Source organism: Neophocaena asiaeorientalis, unplaced genomic scaffold (genome assembly GCF_003031525.2).
Source record: "Neophocaena asiaeorientalis asiaeorientalis breed wild unplaced genomic scaffold, Neophocaena_asiaeorientalis_V1.1 scaffold145, whole genome shotgun sequence".
Classification (NCBI taxonomy): Eukaryota; Metazoa; Chordata; class Mammalia; order Artiodactyla; family Phocoenidae; genus Neophocaena; species Neophocaena asiaeorientalis.
This window is the reverse complement of record NW_020172629.1, coordinates 396951-417924: the sequence shown is the minus strand read 5'-3', so window position 1 is coordinate 417924 and position 20974 is coordinate 396951.

The window sequence follows — 20974 nt, the reverse complement described above, 5'->3', positions numbered from 1 at the left end:
TTGTCATATATGGCCTTTATTATGTTGAGGAAAGTTCCCTCTATGCCTACTTTCTGCAGGGTTTTTATCATAAATGGGTGTTGAATTTTGTCAAAAGCTTTTTCTGCATCTATTGAGATGATCATATGGTTTTTCTCCTTCAATTTGTTAATATGGTGTATCACATTGATTGATTTGAGTATATTGAAGACTCCTTGCATTCCTGGGATAAACCCCACTTGATCATGGTGTATGATCCTTTTAATGTGCTGTTGGATTCTGTTTGCTAATATTTTGTTGAGGATTTTTGCATCTATGTTCATCAGTGATATTGGCCTGTAGTTTTCTTCCTTTGTGACATCTTTGTCTGGTTTTGGTATCAGGGTGATGGTGGCCTCATAGAATGAGTTTGGGAGTGTTCCTCCCTCTGCTACATTTTGGAAGAGTTTGAGAAGGATAGGTGTTAGCTCTTCTCTAAATGTTTGATAGAATTCGCCTGTGAAGCCATCTGGTCCTGGGCTTTTGTTTGTTGGAAGATTTTTAATCACAGTCTCAACATCAGTGCTTGTGATTGGTCTGTTCATAGTTTCTATTTCTTCCTGATTCAGTCTTGGCAGGTTGTGCATTTCTAAGAATTTGTCCATTTCTTCCAGGTTGTCCATTTTATTGGCATAGAGTTGCTTGTAGTAATCTCTCATGATCCTTTGGTATTTCTGCAGTGTCGGTTGTTACTTCTCCTTTTTCATTTCTAATTCTATTGATTTGAGTCTTCTCCCTTTTTTTCTTGATGAGTCTGGCTAATGGTTTATCAATTTTGTTTATCTTCTCAAAGAACCAGAAACTCAGCTTATTTAAAAACAATTTGCTTAATATAAATTATTTCATTGCCTAAATCCTGAAGTAGATAGCGCCAATGGAGAAAATCTTAAGTGAGAGAGTTTTATGAGGTTAATTTTGAACTCAGTAACAATAATAGCTGATATTTAGTGGTGCCAGGAATCTTACGTACGGCACATTATTCCATTTTCACAAGAACCCAACTAATATATGTCTTGGTCAGTTCAGGCTGCTCTAACAAAGTACCATCGACTAGTTAGCTTAGCAGGTTCTAGAAGCTGAAAGTCCAAGATCAGGGTGCCAGCGTGGTCGAGTCCTTACAAGGGCCTCTCCCAAGCTGTGAGTGGTAGTTGTACCCTCACAGGGCAGAAGGAGTAAAAGAGCTCTCTGGGGGTCCCATTTCTAAGGGCATGAACCCTATTCATGAGGGCTCCACCTTCACGTCTTAATTACTTCCCAAGGCCCCACCTCCTAACACCATCACATGGGGGTAAGGATTTCAACATATGAATTTGGGGGGGACACAAACATTCACTCCATAAGAATATAGATATATTTACCTCATTTTACAGATCAGAGAAGTAAATAAGTTTAAGCAACTTCCCCACAGTCACACTGTGTGAAAGAGGGGAAGCCTTGTCACTCTGATTTCCAAATCCATTTTGTGGACAACACTGCCTCTCAACAAAGTGTTTGTTTAGTTTCCTATTTGAAAAATCATATAACTCACTTAATTTTCCTGGATCTCAGTTTTTGCTTCTGTAAAGTGAGAAGGTGGACCCATCTCTAAAAGAAGTAATGATTTATGAAATTCTCAAATAAGCTTGTCACTTCATTTTTGTAGATTGCATCTGTCAATTTATAGATAAGATAATGTTGCATGCCATTTCTGCAGCAAAACAAAGACTTACATCTGTTTATACTTCAATTATTGTTGCTTTAAGTCAGAATTGCAAAGGCTATATCAAACCTCCCAGGGTTTTAAACACAAAACCTGGAAATATCACATAAAAGTCTGGATTTCCAGCTTGATGGGAAAATTGAAAGACCAGGCACTGCTTGCTCCACGTTCTAAAATGGAAATAACTACCCAGAGGTGAGCAGCAGAGACCCTCATGAGTCCATGGTAGTTCCTGCCCCTTCCTGCGATTCCCCCAACACAGAGGCCGAATTTGGCCTGCTTCACTCATTAACTCAAACTGCCGGTCCTTATTATAGTCATGTGAGTTTTCAATCCCTGGTGTAAGAAAATGTACAGTTTTTAGGAATGGTAACAATGTGCTACTGTAGGCTGTGCTTGGATTTATATATGAAATTGCAAGAAGTCAGTGTATTCATGGATCCGACTGACATGAAATTAGAAAGACCTCCTACTTCAATAATGCGCGCATATGATTGTCAGGAACACCACGTGGAGGTCTGTGTTTGTTTCTGCTAGAGCGTCAGTTCTCAACCTTTGAGAATCTCTGGATATTCGCCTAGGAATATGCATTTTAACAAATTCCCTAGGTGACACTTATGTACACTCAATTTTTAGTAACATTGTCCTGGGAAAGCAAGTAATTAGCTTTGACTATGAAAGTAAAGGCAGAAAGGTAATTCATTAATTGGCAAAACTGTTCCTTGCAGTGGTCCTCTGGCAGGACATATTAAATTGGAAGAAAAGTCAGAGGAGAAAAAAGATCACTCCTAGCTGGAAAGATCAGGGAAGGCTCTTGATGAATACACAGGATGCAGACGTGCCGAGTGGAAGGAAGGGTGTTTCAGGGAACAGAAACTGTGTGAGCAGAGGCTCAGAGGCAGGAAACTTGGCAGCACGTCCAGGGAAGGGCAAGCAGTTTGTTTTGGTCACCATAAAGCATTCCTTAAAGGGAGTCATGGGTATAAGCTTGATCAAGGCACACAGCAGCTGGAAGGTTTCTGAAATGAGGGCTGATATGATCAGAACCGTATTTGGGAGAATTAGCCTGGCATGAGTCGAGTGGAGAAAACAAGAGATGCTTTAATGATTTAAACTAAAGGGATACTACTGGGACAAGAAAGTAGGAGAAAAATCTGGAGGCACTCTGGGAGTAAGTCATAGACTGGACTTGCAGCAGTTTGGTTGCAAGGGGCAGAGTGAGTCAGACACGGCCCCAAGGCCCGGACAGGCAGTTCTCAACCTTGGCTGCGTGTTTGAATCACCTGGGGAACTTTTTAAAATGCTGATGGCTGGATCTCACTGCTAGAGATTCCGATATAACTGATCTTGGGTGAGGCTCATGCATTTTTTTCTTTTGAAGTAACCGTTTTTTTTTCTTTTTAATTGGGGTATAGTTGCTTTACAATGTTGTGTTAGTTTCTGCTGTACAACGAAGTGAATCAGCTACACGTATACCTATATCCCCTCCCTCTTGGACCTACCCCCCACCCTTCCTGCCCCTCTAGGTCATCACAGAGCACCGAGCTGAGCTCCCTGTTCTCTACAGCAGCTTCCCACTAGCTATCTATTTTACACATACATTTTTTAAAAATAAATTTATTTTATTTTATTTATTTTGGCTGCGTTGGGTCTTCGTTGCTGCACACAGGCTTACTCTAGTTGCAGCAAGCAGGGCTGCTCTTCGTTGCGGTGCATGGGCTTCTCTTGTTGCGGAGTACGGGCTCTAGGTGCATAGGCTTCAGTGGTTGTGGTGCACGGGCTCAGTAGTTGTGGCTCATGGGCTTACTTGCTCCGCGGCTTGTGGGATCTTCCCGGACCAGGGCTCGAACCTGTGTCCCCTGCACTGGTAGGAGGATTCTTAACCATTGCGCCACCAGGGAAGCCCTACACATACATTTTTAAAATAAGGTTTCCCCCCATGCCATCCAACACACAGCTGAGTTGAGACGCCCCTGGCAAGAGCCTAGCTGAGATGGAAGTGTCAGAAGTCCAGTCACGGACAGAAATTGGGAACACAGGACACGTTGGTTGGGAGGAAAGAGACAGTTCTTCTGGGCTCAGTGAGTCCAAGGAGTTGGTGGCATTTCCAGGTAGAAGAGCCCAGTAAATGTTGGAATTACAGACTGGGAGGTGCTGAGAAGGTTAAATCAGAAAGGTAGACCTAAGAATTCAGTGCTTACAGGTGCTAAGTGAAAACGGCTGTTCTGAATATTGTTTGAAAGTAGGTCGGGCATTTGGCAAACAGTAAGTTACAAAATTGTCATGGGAGACAGACAGAGACAAAGATGGGCCCGTGCTAGAACTGGAGGGGTATCGGTACGTAGGGACTCGAGAAAGCAGTCCGTTCTAATGTTTAGCACTTGAACTCCCTCCCTCTCTCCCTCCCTGCCTGCCTCCCTTTTTTTTTCTTCTCTCTCATTTTGAGGATTTTCATGTTAGGAAAAGTAGAAAGTGCTGAGTTACACACTTATATAATTAAATTCCCAACTTGGACCACTGTGGCCTCTATCCTGGGTTGGCTTTCCGAAAACATTACGCCATCCCTTGAAAAAAAAAATACTCTTTGCAATAGGTGTGGAATTGACTGTGGAGATTGCCAGGTACATTGGCCAGAGAATGCTAGGACTCAGCTGAAAATAATTAACCTCTCAGACAGACAGCAAGAAGAAATCTAGCAAGTTCCGGGGCTTGGTCATGGAGACCAGAATTCACTTCTATTTGGGAAAACGCTGGCCTGTCCATCGTGCGTTAGCTCTACAGTTAGGTCACTGATCCGGGTTGGAAGGAGCCTCCCCCTCCCCTTCCGCTGACTCTCCTGTGGTTGTGTTGAAGGTGTGGCCAGACTTGGCCTCAGAACCAGGCTGTCGTTACTTTTGCACAGTGACTTCTTCATGGGCAAACACCTTTATTAGTTTTCTCTTGGGGGAGTTCCTGAGGGGAGCAGATTCTGAAGTGAGTGTAGGGTCATCAGCCATGGAGAAGGAGGTGTCTACTGGCCACCTCTTCACTCTCTGAGGAGGCGAAAGAACACTGTTTGGCACCTTGGGGTCGTAAGAGCCACCTCTGCCTACATAATAATTGTGAGTGAAGCCAGTCATGGCTACACACACACACACACACACACACACACACACACACACGTAAGTAAGTTTTGCCAAGGGGTGACCTGGGTGCAGCCACAAAAAGCACCACAAAGGATGACAGGATCTCATCCATCTGTCATCCAAAGGCACATTTGTGCCCAGTTCTCTGGGACCCAGATAACAAGGTTGAGATTTCCGTGGGAGCTCATATTGACATAGGCTTTCAATTCATCTGGATTTAATTGTTATAAGATTTTAAAACCCTATGATCGGGACTTCCCTGGTGGTGCAGTGGTTAAGAATCCGCCTACTAATGCAGGGGACACAGGTTCGAGCCCTGGTCTGGGAAGATCCCACATGCCACGGAGCAACTAAGCCCGTGAGCCACAACTATCGAGCCTGTACTCTAGAGCCTGCAAGCCACAACTACTGAAGCCCACGTGCCACAACTACTGAAGCCCATGCTCCTAGAGCCCGTGCTCCACAACAAGAGAAGCTGCTGCAGTAAGAAGCCCGTGCACTGCAACGAAGAGAAGCCCCTGCTCGCCGCAACTAGAGAAAGCCAGCGCGCAGCAACAAAGACCCATCGCAGCCAAAAAACCCCTATGATCTTAGCAACGCCACGCTCACCTCAGCCCTGAGAAGTGTGTAGGGCAGGGCCTGGTTGAACCTCACCTTACTAAAGAGAAAACCCAAGTGTGGAAAGTGGTGAGTGATTAGCCCAAGGTCACACAACTAGTTACAGCCAAAGCGAGACTGGAGAACCGATTTCCGGGACATAAGCTCTGAACCCTTTTCATAATGAAGTGTGAGTCGTCATATACGCGCTTGTTTACCATCATCATCTAGTCATTAACCTGTGAGCACATTTTGAGCAGACTCTCTTTCCTACCCAGTCTGAGCCTATTCTTTTTTTAAAGGCTTCTACTTTTTTTAATTTAATTTTTATTTTTGGCTGAGCCATGGCATGTGGGATCTTAGTTCCCCGACCAGGGATCAAACCTGGTGCCCCCTGCAGTGGAAATGCGGAGTCTTAACCACCAGGGAAGTCCCAAGCTTATTTTGAATGAAATAGAGAACCAGTTCAATAGAGCCCTGGCTTACTGAATTCGTAAGTTAAATTGTCTAACCTACATTTTAAAATATTTGCTACTGGGACTTCCCTGGCAGTCCAGTGGTTGGGACTCTGGGCTTCCATTTGCAGGGGGGCATGTTCGGATCCCTGGTCGGGGAACAGCGATCCCACATGGCATGGGTCGGCCAAAAAAGAAAAAAAAATTTGCTACTGTCCTCACTTAGTAAATGTCCTTCATTGTGACGGGAAAACTAAAAAAGTCCTCAGGCCCTTTTTTCACCAAAACGGTCGCAGCTGTAGTAAAACAGAGCCTTTACCTTACTGCCCGCTGCATGCAGGCCTTCTGCTTTGCAGTGGGGACAGGACAGAGGGAAAGGGCAAGGGCAAGGGCGGGGCGGCAGGTGGTGGTGGTCCCTGTGTCGTGAATTCTCCGTGCTAGTGCCAGTGAAAATCAAGTCAATGAGTAAACACAGTAAATACAGATTGGGATAAATGCTTTTTAAAAAGTGCCCCGACGAAAAAGAGGGGACGACTTATCCCCAGGGTGGATTGGGTGTAATTTCTTCAGAAAAGAAGGTAATGAAGAGGTAATTAAGGTGCAGATTTGGAGGTTGGAAAGGAGACAGCCAAGTGTTTAGACAGGTCATTTATATCAGTCGGCATGGGCTGCCCTACAGCAGACTGGCTCGCCTAAACAACATTTATTTTCTCAGGGCTGTGGAGTCTGGGAAGTCCAAGATCAAGGTGCCAGCCGATCCAGTTTCTGGTTTTCTGGGTCCTGGCTTTCAGAAGGCTGCCTCCTTGCTGTGTCCTCAGATGGCAGGAAGAGAGCAAGCTCTCAGGTGACTCTTCTTATAAGGACACTAATCCTATCGGATCAGGGGTCTACCCTATGACCTCATTTCACCTTAGTTACTTCCCAAAGGCCCTATTTCCAGATGCAGTTACACTGGAGGCTAGGGCTTCAGCGTATGAATTTGGATAGAAGTAATTCAGTCCGTAGCACCATTTAAGCTTTCTGTGCCTCAGGGCTTCCACAAGATATAATTCCTATGAGGCCTAAATCAAAAGAAGTACAGTAGAAGAGAAGGTCACAGTTGACCCAGTGTCATTTGCTTATGCTGATCGATTTCCTCTGAGTTTATACAAGCTGATATGGATGTCAAGCAGTATTTTGTTTGTTTTTTTGAGAGGTTTGCTTTAGTCCAACTAAGCAATTTAATATTGAAATAAGGAAGAGATTGTTGCTTGCACATGAGGCAAAAAATGGTGATATTATTTATTCATTATATGTACCCTTACCTTTTCCAAAAGGGACTGGAGGCTGCTACAAAATGAAATGGAGAATTTTTTGGTTCAAATTCAAAATTCTTTGACTGCAAAAAAGGCCAAGTCAGGTTGGAATTTGTCTTGTTGTTTGTCATTCGCAGGCTCAGCGGCCATGGCTCACGGGACCAGCCGCTGCGCAGCATGTGGGATCTTCCCGGACCGGGGCACGAACCCGCGTCCCCTGCATCGGCAGGCGGACTCCCAACCACTGCGCCACCAGGGAAGCCCACACTTGTCCTCATTTTTTCTTTTACCTTCTTGAGACTCAACTTCATCTTTCACTATAGGCAATGCAAGAAACGTGCCAGGACACATGGCTGGGCTTTGCGTTCACTCACATAGATGTGACTTCTTCAAGCGCAGTTGTTGGCCGGTGGAGTACGTTTACTTTCTAGTAGATCCCCCAGGTAGGCATGATGCAATTCCTATACATTAAATAAAAGGAAGTATGAAGAAGATCATTTAGGGTACGCAGCAGGTCTGCTATTGTCTTACCTTCCGCAGTTCTAATAATCTTCTAAGTCAGTTTTCATGACACTGTTGGAAAGTCCTGTCTAGAGGCAGGCCTTAAAATGGTTTTCTCCCATCTTACAAAATTTACATAGAGCCAGCTGGCCAAAAGTTTCTGAAAACACAGCTAACTACTCTAACCAGACCCTTCCTTCTTTCCTTTTGAAGGCTGTCCCCCTTTCTGGTCCCACCACTTGTCTTACTAGTACCCAAGCAACCTCCTATCCATCCTTCTGATTCAAGGGTAATCACCCAAGGGTCTCAGTAAGTACCGCCACCTCCTCCAAACTACCCGACATCTTCTGTTACGGGCTGCGTTGGGTCACCCCAACACTCATGTTCAAGTCTAACCTCCAGGGCCTCAGAATGTGACTGGTTTTGGAGATAGGCCTTTAAGGGGGTAATGAAGTTAGAATGAGGTCATTAAGGTGGGTCCTAATCCAATCTGAGTGGTGTCCTTATAAGAAGAGCTTCAGACAGAGACGCAGAGGAACGAGAGGACACATCAAGAAAGCGGTCCCCCACAAGCCAGTGAGAGAGACCATTGATGAAAATGAAACAAACCCTGCGGATGCCTTGATCAGACTTCCAGCCTCCAGAATTGTGAGAAAATAAATGTCTGCTGTTTAAGCCCCTCAACCTGTGGTCAGTGCTTCGTTATGGCAGCACTAGCAAGCTGACATAACTTCTCAGATGCTCTGGATCATACTCTCATCCTTCTTAAAAGGAAGTGGGGGCCAACAGGCTTTAAGAGCTCCAGCAGGGGAAAATATTATATGCCATCCTTGTCTGCTCAAAGCTGGTATCACAGATGTGGCATCAGTAGGACATGTACTTCGAGTTTCTTTTCCAGCCCTTGGGAGTAGGCTCTGCTCAGCCATCTGTCCTCTCGCCCAGTCCCCTTGAGACCATTGGAAAACGTTTTTGAAATCTGGAGATGGTAACATCTATAAAGGTAGTATAAGTTTTTAGTCTCTGTCATGGAACTAAAACTCAGTAGGTACATTCTCAACTTGATTTTTTAAAATATTTACTTATTTATTATTTTATATATTTATTTTGGCCGCACCAGGTCTTTGTTGTGGCACGTGGGGTCTTTAGTTGAGGCATGCAGGCTTCTTAGTTGTGTTATGCATGCAGGATCTAGTTCCCTGACCAGGGATCAACCCTGGGCCGCCTGCGCTGGGAGCTCAGAGTCTTACCTACTGGACCACCAGGGAAGTCCCTCAGCTTGATTTTTAATTTTTCCCCTGGTTCTTAATTATTTTATCTTCTTTTGTTTATATAAGTACTTTATGATCACTAGAAAAATTTTGGAAATCCAGAACCACTACTATTTTGCCATATTTTCTTCTAGCCTTTTAAATATATTTATAGAATACTTTAATCGATTAAAAATCTGAGACAGTATTTTAACTCCTAAATATGTTTGTGTGTGTGTGTGTATGATTCTGGGTTTTTTTTTGTTTGTTTGTTTTGTTTTTTTGCAGCACCTCACAGCTTGCAGGATCTTAGCTCCCCAACCAGGGATTGAACCCAGGCCTATGGCAGTGAAAGCACCAAGTCCTAACCACTGGACCGCCAGGGAATTCCCCTAAATATGTTTTTGTATATAATTTTTTTTGGCTTTTTCTTCATCTGATATGGTATTGAGCCATCTTATTAAAACTTTCATAAACATTCTATGAAAGTACAATTTTATTTAAACTTTTCCCCATTGTCGTATCGGAACTCTACCTAAATGTAACTCTGCTGACTTGGTCTACTTCATACTCCCAACAATCATCAAACACATAATCCGTCTGAACACAAACTTGGCGCCTTTTCTAGTGTGCTGCTGTTATTACTGGGTTTGTTGTTGGTTTTGATGATGATGCTGTCCTGGTTGGAGAGTGTGGGTGGTGGCTGTTGTGTGTCTATCTCCCTTTATCTGTCCTTAGTGCTGTCCAGCTTACTCCTCTCTCTCTTCCTATCACATTTGTTGCCCCAGTCTTGGCTGACTCTCCCTCTTCTCTGCCCTAGAAAGGGAATATTTCTTGCTGAGGTGAGAAGTCTGATTCCAATAGGGAGACACAAAGACCATGGCAGGAAAAGGCCCAAGAGAGGACAAGGTTGGGGTACAGCCAGGGAAAGGCAGAAAAGAAAGGACATCTGGGTACTTTTAGGGCCAGTAATATAGGCGAAGGTTAGTGCCATCCTATGCTATAGTAAATGAGAGCATTCACCTCATGCCTGAGTCTTAGGGGGTTCAAGGCAGCTTCAAGAAGAAAAGAAAGATGAGGTAGCAAATAGGAAACGAAAATATAATAACAAGGGATTCCCTGGTGGTCCCGTGGCTAGGGCTCTGCGTTTTCACTGCCAAGGGTACGGTTCAATCCCTGGTTGGGGAACTAAGATCCCGCAAGCTGCATGGTATGGCCAAAAATAAAATAAGATATAATAACAAGACATAATTTAGGCAAAGCACTTAGAACAATGTCCAGCACATGGTCATTGCTCAGTAATGTCAAGACATTGTTGTCATTATCATTCTTGTTATTCTGTAGCCTTTGGGGGAATCCCTTCTTGCACAATCTTTCACAATTGACTACTATTCCTAGGTTCTACTAGCCAAGACTTTCAGTGAAATTCATTGGAACCAAGGCAGTGACTTTGTAAGTGGAAAGTACAGCACAAAAAACATTATTTCCATTTTTAATTAAAAACTTAACTTGATACAACCTGAGCTTTCCCTGTGCCAGGGGACCAATAAGCGGAATAACGGGATGCAGCCAGTTGCCACATATAATTCCACTAGCTTTTCATTTCTGAGCTCATTATATTTACTTAGAACAAAAATCTAAGATCATCCCTTCTTCCTAAGTCTAACTTCTGTCTGTGGTGAAGACTTTCACAATTTTATATAACCTAGAGCAGGTATTCCAAATACTCATTCCTCAGTGGCCGGGTGGCTAAAATGAATGATTGCACTGAGCCCAACGTATACCGTGTACACCCCATCTAAAGGGGGCAGCAGCTAGTCAGCTAGAGCAGCATGTAACCAGGCAAGAAATGAGCCATATTTGTCTAATTTTCAAGAGAAGCTACAATTCTGTATATTTATCTGAAGTCTCCCATTTTTTAAATCTTGGAAACTAATTTTAAACTTTCTAAACATTGTGAGAGGCAAACAAAACACCTCTGCAGACCACTGGTTTGCAACCTTAAACTCAAGGCGTTTGCTTCACACTCACAGAATCTGTCACCTCTTTTGGTCCAAGCTGAATTTCCAACCACACAGCCTAGGCTGAGCTACCCTGAGGATGTCTTTACACTGTGGTAAAGCCCCCCACCCTCCTCCCCAAAAGAAGTAAAGAGGTTGCCTACTCTTTCCTTCTAGTACAAGAAATGTACTACCAACTGAGAAATAAAACTGTGCCCAGACATTTGGGTAGGGAATTATAAAATCCTCCTTACAGGAGGAAATTATGCATGTAGTGTTTACGCAAGACAGTAACTCCATGTATAAAGGTAATTAATATCCCCACTCTATTCCAAAAGAATTTGCTAATAAGGGATATAACAGAAGAAATAATTAAGGCAGCATGTTTCTAATTTTCATATTTGAGGAGAGAAATGGAAGGAATTAGCTTTCTTATGAAATTAGAAGTTAAAAAAAAGATGTGACACATCATATCAAAACACTCATTTTAAGAAATGCTGTTTTTCACCCTTTGTTAAAGGACTGAAAATATACCCCAAAGCAGCAAGACGATTGTTTTAGTATTGCACTTGTTTAAACTTAAAAATCTCTAGTTTTACTCATTAATGCGATATAATATATCTAGTTCTAGTGGCTAAGTTCCAGCATGCAAGTTTTGTATAAGGGTATACAATTCATTCTCACGTTTTCAGTGTTGATTTTCAATAGACAATCTTGTGGTTCATTTGTTGAAGAAAAACACATGCTTTTATTGTCTTACTAGAGAGTGTTAACATTAAAAAATATGACCCCCCCAAAAAAACCCACTTTTCAGTCGCAATTAATTAAAAAAACTTTCGAAGTAAGAAAAGATACTACTTTTTAAAAAGTATCCCCAATGTAGGCTAAGAGCTTCTAACTCTGTTGGGTTGCCAATTGGTCAAAACAGAGAAAAACTACCCCTTTTGGGAAATTAACTGGCAATCAGGTATGAGCTATAATGAAACCTAAAAGAGAACTTTTTATTGTTTTCTTAGATTTCAATTTTTTTTTTTTTTTTTTTGGCCCCACTGCACATCTTGCAGGATCTTTGTTTCCCAGACAGGGGATGGAACCCGGGGCCCTACAGTGAAAGCGCTGAGTCCTAATCACTGGACTGCCAGGGAATTCCCAGATTTTAATTTTTATAAAAAAGGTTGGGGAAAAAATAGGTTGGACATCTCTTTCCCAACCTTTTATTGATAATCCTATATTATAGAATAATAAATACTGTAGTTCTTCAAGCTAATTAATGATTAAGCTCCTATGTTGAACTTAAAGGACATTTTACTTTTTTTTTTTTTTTTTACTTTCTCCATAGTTTTCTTTCTTGATGACCATGTTTCTGGTAAATGTAAAAAATGTACATCTGTAATTCTGTACATAGATGACATAGTATATTGTTTTCTTTCCAGTGTGGTAGCTAACATGTATTTAATTAAAGGCTGAACTTTAAAAGGAAAAAAAATTCTTTTACTGATGAAATATGCATTTGGTAAAGTCATAAAAATGTTTGAGCACAATGCTTCGCGTATAAAAACATGCAAATGTTCAAGCACAGTGCTTGAATATATTCAAGAAATATTTGCTTAAAGAAATGTTATGTGAATGAAAAGGAATTGTTTTTTCTTTGTTCCATTTCACAGTAGTATTGCAAAGAAACACTTCAAATAGTTGTTATGTCAAAAATTTAAATTTATTGTTCAAATTTTAACGTTTTTAATCTACATTTTACCCTTAGCTTATATACAATTTGGTAAAACAGTAGAGGAGTTGGTCATTGTTACTTAAAACAATGCATCATCTTGTTCTGGGGGGAAATTAACATAATTTGAATGGCCAAGTAGTAAAAATTAAACAAAGCATTGCATTTACTGTCCATTCAATGCAAAAATCCTAAACAAACTTGCATCGAGGAATATAATGAAGGGAATCAATATATTAACATAAGTATTGCTTAAACAGATTGTGCATCAAGATCCATTTTGAAGACCTGAAAAAGACGGATACGGCTCTACTGTGGATCCATATTGAAGAGAAGTGGACTTATGGTCTAAGCAGGAGAAATACACGGGCATAAATCCTACATGATGATGCTGGAGCAAATTTATAACCCCCGGACCTGGATGAATGCTGACTTCTAATTGAGGCTTTTATTTCAGTTCATTCGCCTGGAAACAATCCGACAACTACGTGCCCAGCTTAAGCCAGGAGCAGCGTCTAAACGACGAACAGGGCAGGGACGGGGGAACAGCGCGTCCCCCGCCACCCGTCCCGCCGCCGGGACACAAAGCGCCCTTCTCGGTCCGCCCGCCTCCCGACGAGGGAGGCCGGGTCCCGTCCCGGTGGAAACAGGTGACGGGGACCAAGGGCCGCGGCGCTACAGGGCTGCCGCCCCAGCTCAACTCGGCGGGCCGCGTCGGCGCCGGACGGGTAACCGCCCACGCTTCGCCGCGGCCCAGCTGCCAGCCGTACGCCGTGGGGCCCAGACTGCCGTGGGTCGGCGAGCGCGGGATCCCTCCGCCGCCCTCGGGTCCTTCCGCGCCAAGTAGTGCGCGGCCGTCCCGCTTCCGCAAACGCGGGCCTGCGGGGACGCGCCCACTGCCCCTCGATCCAGCGGCATGAGGAGGGCCGGGGCTGTGGGAGTTCTCAACTTTGAAGGGCCGCTCGGGAGACAACACATTTTCAACTGCGCAGCCGCGGTGGGCCCGGCCGTCAGGGAGCGTTTACCGACCGTGGGGCCGAGGAGGCAGGTGTCCCAGCCGCCCGCCCCGCCCCGCCCCCATCGCCGGCAGGAAGAGGAAGCAGCCGGACCTCGCGGGGCGGGGGTGCCCTGGCTCCGGGAGGCGCGTGACCTAGTTCGTCCCAAAGTGGATTTGACAGGTTGTCAGCCCCGCACCCCGCCCCCACCGCCTCCCGGGTCCCTCTCCCCCGGCGCTGGGCCGGACGGGCGCCCGCGCTCCCCGGCTCAGCCTCCCATTGGCCCTTACGCCGCCTGGCGCTCCGCCTTCGCCCCTGGCTCGGGTTCCCATTGGCCTAGAGTCGCCCAGAGCCCTGCCCCCTGCTCCCCTCCCATTGGCCCTCGAGCTGCCTGGTGGCCCACCCCCGCACCGACTCATCCTCCCATTGGCCTCACGCCCGCCGCCCCGCCCCGGTCCTCCCCGGTTCGTTCTCCCATTGGCCTCACGCCCGCCGCCCCGCCCCTCCGCGGCCCCTCTCGGGAAACCGAGCCCTGGCAGGCGCCTCGGCTCGCGGTGGCTGCGGTCGTCCGCAGTCGGCGGTCTCCGTACGCCTTCACAAGTCCCGCTGTTGTCCCTCGCCTCTTCTCCTCTCCCAGTATTTACTGTCTCCCCTACGTCTCTCTCCCCGCCCTGCTTCCGTCGCTCAGGGAGTCTGAGCCCCGAGCCCGGGGGCACCCCGCGCCCCCTGCCCCGCCTACCCTGGGGCTCCGCGTCCAGCGCTGCCCGCGCTCTCCCTCCTGCTCCTTTCCTCCGCCCCTTTCCTCCTCCTTGCGTCACTTCGCATTTTCCTTTCTTCCCTGAAATCGCTGCCTTCTACAGGTTTCCTCCCGGTGTCCAATCCGTAAGGTCTTCATCGCGTCCCCTTTCTCCTCCCCGCTTCTCCATCCCCTCTTTCCCCCCCGCGCCGTCCCCCTGAACTCAGCGTAACAGGGAGAGTCAGGGATAAACAAGATAAATATCAACGTTAATATGGTTATTGCTTTGCGTTTTTGAAACGGAAAATGAACTGGAACGCCCAGATAAACCCAGCCCTGGATCAAGATTGAGTTCTTAAAGGACCTTGTGAGACGAATGACAAACTTGACTAGCGCAGCAACGTAATGAGTTTTTTCCTGGGGAAGCTACTCTTATATGGGTTGTTTATACAGTATTGTTACTATAACCGTTTGGGGTGTGTGTGTGTGTGTTTAATTTGTGCCAGTTTTGTAAATGACTGCTCTTGACCGTAAGGATGAACTGTCTGATAAAGCTGAGGGTTGGAGCAAATCCCCACACAAGTCTTTTGGCTACAAACAGGAGAAATCCTTGATTATTCAAATGGGAAACTCCAATAGCTTTCCCAAGGTTATTAAAGAGGGCGATCACAAACTTAGACCTAGGTCAGACTCCATAGGCCCACCAGGAGACTCATCATGCCTCAGTATCCGCGGGAGAATGGCAGACCGGTGCTTCCAGCCACATTCCCACCTGTCACAGGGGGTCTTCACAAAGCTCCTGCAGTGACCTCCAAGGTTCTGCCTTAGAGGATCCTGGCTTTCCAGCCTCTGGTCACTGCACAATGACCACCAAGTGCTTCTTGCCACAGGGCCTTTGCACTTGCTGCTGTTTCCTGACCTGTCTGGATCAGCTGTTCTTCAGACTTTTCACGTGGCTTAGCCCATGTCCCCCCAGGAGGCATTTCTGACCCTGAATCTAAAGTAGGACCCCTCCAGCCTAAGCAGTTACTCACTGTCATTTCACCCTGTTATTTCCTTCAGAGCATGAACACAGTCTGAAATCATCTTGTTTACTTGTTCTGTTCTGTTCCTCTTCACCTCCCCGCCACCATTAAGAGTGAGCTCCTGGACACAGGTGCCTTTTCTGTGTCTTTTCAGAGCTGTATCTCCAAGGCACAAAGTAGGCACTCAGTACATCCTTGATGAATAAATATGAATGGTACATTAGCTGTGATCAAGTGAACTTACCAAACTGTCCTTCACGTCTGGTTCCGCCAGGATTGTATAGACGCACCTACAGGTAAGTGAGTTGGAAAAATAGCTATTCTCTTGGTAACTATTCTGTGTTTCTTTGTGCGCTTTGTATCTGGCTGTTCTTTGAGAAGGAGAGTGAGAAACAAGGCCTGTTGCCCCAAGGCTACCCATTTGCCCACCTCTTCTCCAGCTGTCACAGCATGTTGACACTGCCTTGCCCTCTCCCTGACCCCAGGTGGGCACATACTTGGCTGGCAGCGCCTTCTCCTTAAGGAGTCTCCGTTCCATGTTGCCATCACACTCAGCTGGGGCCCTGTCATGGGTTCTACCTTAGGCGGGAAAGCAGAATAGGAGGAAGCCCCTTCCAGTTTCCCCTTCCCCCCTCAGACATACTGCTGGGGTTCCATTCAGCAGTGAGCCCTCTGTCTGGACCCCTGCACAGGGGCGCATCCTCTACTTTCTGAGGCGCAGAGAACCCCAGGTCAGTAGTTGGAAAGGTGAAATCTAGTCCTAACCACCCCAAACAGGTGCTGTGAGTCTGGCCCAATCGAGTAACTCCCTGGTTCTCAGTGACTTCATTGGTCTTTGCCTCTGTTGTTTGCTTATAGTTTTAGAGATGTAGACATCTCAGAGATTTCAGCTGCTCGAAACTATCAGCTTCCCCCTGGGGCACGAAGAGGCTGCTGGTGCAAGAAAGCCAGTGCTTTCCTAATTTATGCTCAGTAGGAGAGAGTGCACTTCCCGTCATGTGTTCCAGGCCAGAATCCTCCAGTTCACCCAGCTTGGACCGCCTGGGCCCGGGCCCAGCCCTAGACCAGTAACTCTGGCCAGGAGAATGGAAAGCCTTGATCAGGTTAAACCTACCAGCCAACCAGAGCATATCCTTAGAATGAGGGTGGGGTCGGCTCCTGGTAAGTGTGTGTGGAACTGAAATCTACATCCTTTTAGATAGGGGGTACTGAGCGGGCGGGGCGCCAAGTAGGTATTCAGCAGTGTCCCTGTGAGGAATTAGCACAGGGCCAGCTCATGAGTGTTAGCCATCGCTGTGGTCAGCAAAGACAAGATGGTGTGGGGGAATTCGCCTGGCACCCGAAGGCATTCATCTCAGATCCCTAATCCAGCGCTAACCACTAGCTTTGTAACTTCAGACAAATTATGGGAGTGGTACCATTTTAGAAGTGGAGGAGTACTTAGAGGCCATAGGGTTCAAGTCTTCACTGGGCAGACTTGGAAACTGACACCCCCAGAGATTAGTCTGGGTCTCGGTTTCTTCGTCTGTGAAGTAGGGCGGATAATACTGGTCCCGGCTCGTCTCAGTTATTATGTGGATCAAATGAGGTAATGTTTCTACAAAGGGCTCAGGAAGGTAACAAAAATGCTGTTCTTATGCAAAGCATTTTATTTTCATCATTAATGTAGTAACAATGCCTTAATAAGAGGAGAAAGGGAGAGTACATTCAAAGGATAAGCTTACTTGGCTCAAAGAAATAAATAATAACGCTTGCAAAAGAGGAAGCGGGGTGTGTGTGTGTGTGTGCTGTTAGGTGAGGTGGGGAAGGTGTAAGGCAAGGCCCTGTTATATCCTTGGGGACTGGTGTAGGGCGTGGCTCTAAGGGTGGGAGGTTGGGTGAGGTAGTTGGTTATAAATTGAAGTTCTCTCTCCTTGAATGACTTTTCAGGAGAGGAGGGTCACTCACTTAGGAGGACAAATCTAGATTTCAGGGTAGTCTTATATTTCTGTAGTTCAGCTCCTCTGCAAAATTGATGCCAAGAGAGGACTGTCATGCAGGAGACTGATGGGAGGAAATATCTATGAGGGAAGAAAGGGAGAGAGTTGGAAGAGACAGGGAGATCTGACCTCTGGGAAGGGGAGGCAGAGCAGGCAGAGTGGGTGGGCAGGTCTCCGCTTGCAATGCTGCTCTGAGATGGCTTTGGCCAGACGGGCCAGAGTGCTGCAGCACAAGTTCCCTTCTGAGGATCCTGGTGGATTCCAAGGAAGGTCGCTCGCCGAGGCACTCAGTCAATTACTCTCCCTGCTGCAACAGGAGATGAGATTGGGGTCCCACACCATCCCCTGAAGCTTCAAAACAGCTTCATTCATTCCTTCACTCAGTACGCTGATCAGCTACCAAGTGTCACGTGTAGGTGGCTGCAGCAATGGAAGCATGTGACCCTTGTCTTTGCCTGATCAAGATTCCTTGCCTGTTGGCCGAGTTAAATCCTGGTATCAGGGTAGTTCTTAACACTGAGTTAGCACTTAATAAATGTTCAAGTTGCCATAATAAATCCAACCGTACCCCACTATTACTTGAAATATAAACAGCTACATTTACTTCTAGAACTCTCCACTGTTTACTGTGCAGAATGAGAGGAAATTTTAAATTCTCAGCACTTCTAGAAACCTGTTATTTGGATTATTTGGATAAGTTCAACATAAGAGTTTAGGAGAGTTCAGTAGAGGAAAAACTTTATGAAAGTAAAAAGCTGAAGAGATCAGTAGAGAGTGGAGAAAAATGAAAGAAGAGAAATTTAATTTATGAATAGGAAATCCAGATCTTGGGGAGAAAATAGGGAATTATCTTTCTGAAACTCCCAGGAAACAAACAAACAGACAGACAGACAAAAGAAAACTTACCCAAGATGGAAAAGATGGAAAAGAACAAGGTTGAGCAGGCATTTCAAGAAGCCGGAGATGAAATAAAAGGCAAAGAAGATTAATTACTCATTGTAATGGGAGCCCATAGAAATTGATGGAAAAGTAGAACCCGTGGGCAAAGAAATAAAGAAATGGATGAGAAATATACAATTAGGGGTTTGAAATAAGCCAGCGAAAACACAACACAGAAAATAAAATGTGGGAGGGAGGAGAAAATCAATTATACCTAATGAATTTGTAATATAATAGAAAATGGAGTAAAAATGTAACAAAAAGGCACATAGGAATATTTTCTCTGAATAAATATTGCATTACTGGGAGTTCCCTGGTGGCCTAGTGGTTAGGATTCTGGGCTTTCACTGCCGTGGCCGGGCTTCAGTCCCTGCTCAGGGAACTTGAGATCCTGCAAGCCACGCAGCACAGCCAAAAACAACAACAAAATTTATTGCATTACTATTTCTATATTTCAAATCATTGATGATATTCTCATTCTCTACTACTTAGTGCCTATGATAGCATAGGGCAAAATAAAAATTTACACAGAAATAGGAAAACTGAATTTCTGACTGTGGCATTAGCATATCAATCTATGGGTGTACCTGTGTGGTGTGATGCTGAACATCCAAGTAGAGACTGAATTTCAGTGAAGAGCTCGTACAACTCAATAGCAAAAACAAACAAACGAATAGTCCAATTAAAAATGGGGAGGGGGCTTCCCTGGTGGCGCAGTGGTTGAGAGTCCGCCTGCCGATGCAGGGGACGCGGGTTCGTGCCCCGGTCCCAAAAAAAAAAAAAAAAAAAAAAAAAAGTAGGGAGAGGAAGAGACATTTTTTCAAAGATATACAAACGCCAACAGGTCCATGAAAAGGTGCTCAGCATCACTAATCATCAGAGAAATGTAAATCAAAACGCTAATGGGCTATCACCTCACACCTGTCTGTTACCTGGCTATTATCAAAAAGACAGAAGTAAGTGTTTCTGAGGGTGTGGAGAAAAGGGAACACTTCTGCACTGTTGTTCGGAATGTAAATTGGTGCAGCCACTATGGAGAACAGTATGCAGGGTCCTCAAAAAATTAAAAATAGAACTGCCTTATGATCCAGCAATTCAACTTGTGGGTATTTATCGGAAGAAAGCTTAATCACTATCTCAAAAACAGGTCTACACCCCCATGTTCATTGCAGCATTATTCACAATAGCCAAGACATGGAAACAACCTAAGAGTCCATCAATGGATGGATGGTTAAAGAAAAGGCGGTATATATACACAGTGGAATATTATTGAGCCATGAAATAGAAGGAAATCCTGCCACTTGCAACAACGTGGATGGACCTTGAAGGCATTACGCTAAGTGGAATAAGTCAGACAGAGAAAGACAAATAGTATATGATCCACTTATATGTGGAACAACAACAAAAGACAAACAAAAACTAACTCAAATATACAGAGAACAGATTATCAGTTGCCAGAGGTGGAGATATTGGGGGTACATGTGGAGAGTGGGCAAAATGGGTGAAGGGGGTCAAAAGGTACAAACTTCCAGTTACCAGATACATAAGTCCTGGGATGTAGTGTATAGCGTGGTGACTCTAGTTGACAATATTGTGTATTTGAAGTTTACCGAGGGAGTAGATCTTAAAAGTTCTCATCACAAGAAAAAAAAATTTGTAACTGTGTGGAGATACATGTTAACTAATTGTGATCATTTCACAATATATACATATGTCAAATCATTATGTTGTACACCTAAAACTAATACAATATTATATGTCAATTATATCTCAATAAAAAAAGACTAAATTTCAGTAACATCTGGGTGTATTTTGAAACGTTTTCTATTTAGTTTCAGGAATTAAGGCATGTGTAGATTTTTCTCAAATTAAAATCTAGGGACTTCCCTGGTGGCGCAGTGGATAAGACTCCACGCTCCCAGTGCAGGGGCCCAGGTTCGATCGCTGGTCAGGGAACTAGATCCCACATTCATGCCGCAACTAAGAGTTCACATGCCACAACTAAGGGGCCCATGTGCCGCAACTAGGGAGCCCGCATGCCACAACTAAGGAGCCCTGGACCTGCAACTAAGGAGCCCTCCTGCCGCAACTGAGACCCCGTGCAACCAAATATGTAAATATAAAAAAAAAATCTAGTAAAAAAAATTGCAAGTCATTTTGGAAACTTTTTCACGTGAAACAATATTGCAATGGATTATTACCCCTTTTGTCAACAAATTACATTAATAAAATTGAAATAGGAAGTTTTAGAACAAAATGAATGTAGGAATACAATGTGAAGCACAGAGTATTTGGCATCTATGCAAGGAAGACTGAGGCTGGCTGATAGATCTCATCGCTTCTGGGGGTAGGGGTGGAGCAGGGGTGCTTGTCCAGAGCTTGGGTGCTTCCCGGGAGGTAAGCAGCCACACTGAGGCCCTCTGCAGTGCTAGGTTCTGGAGTCAGTGGGCAAAGGAGGCAGAGTACACAGGGGTTAAGATGTTTTTAAAAATGTATAATGATCCGGATGTGAAAATGTTTTCCGTTGTGCATTCAGTGACGTTTAGAGAGGCGTATCTGGCCTACACTCACCAGGATCCACCTCTCCTTTCTGATGCATTCAGTGAATTAGAAGAAAACTTATAGAGAGCCATGATTTTG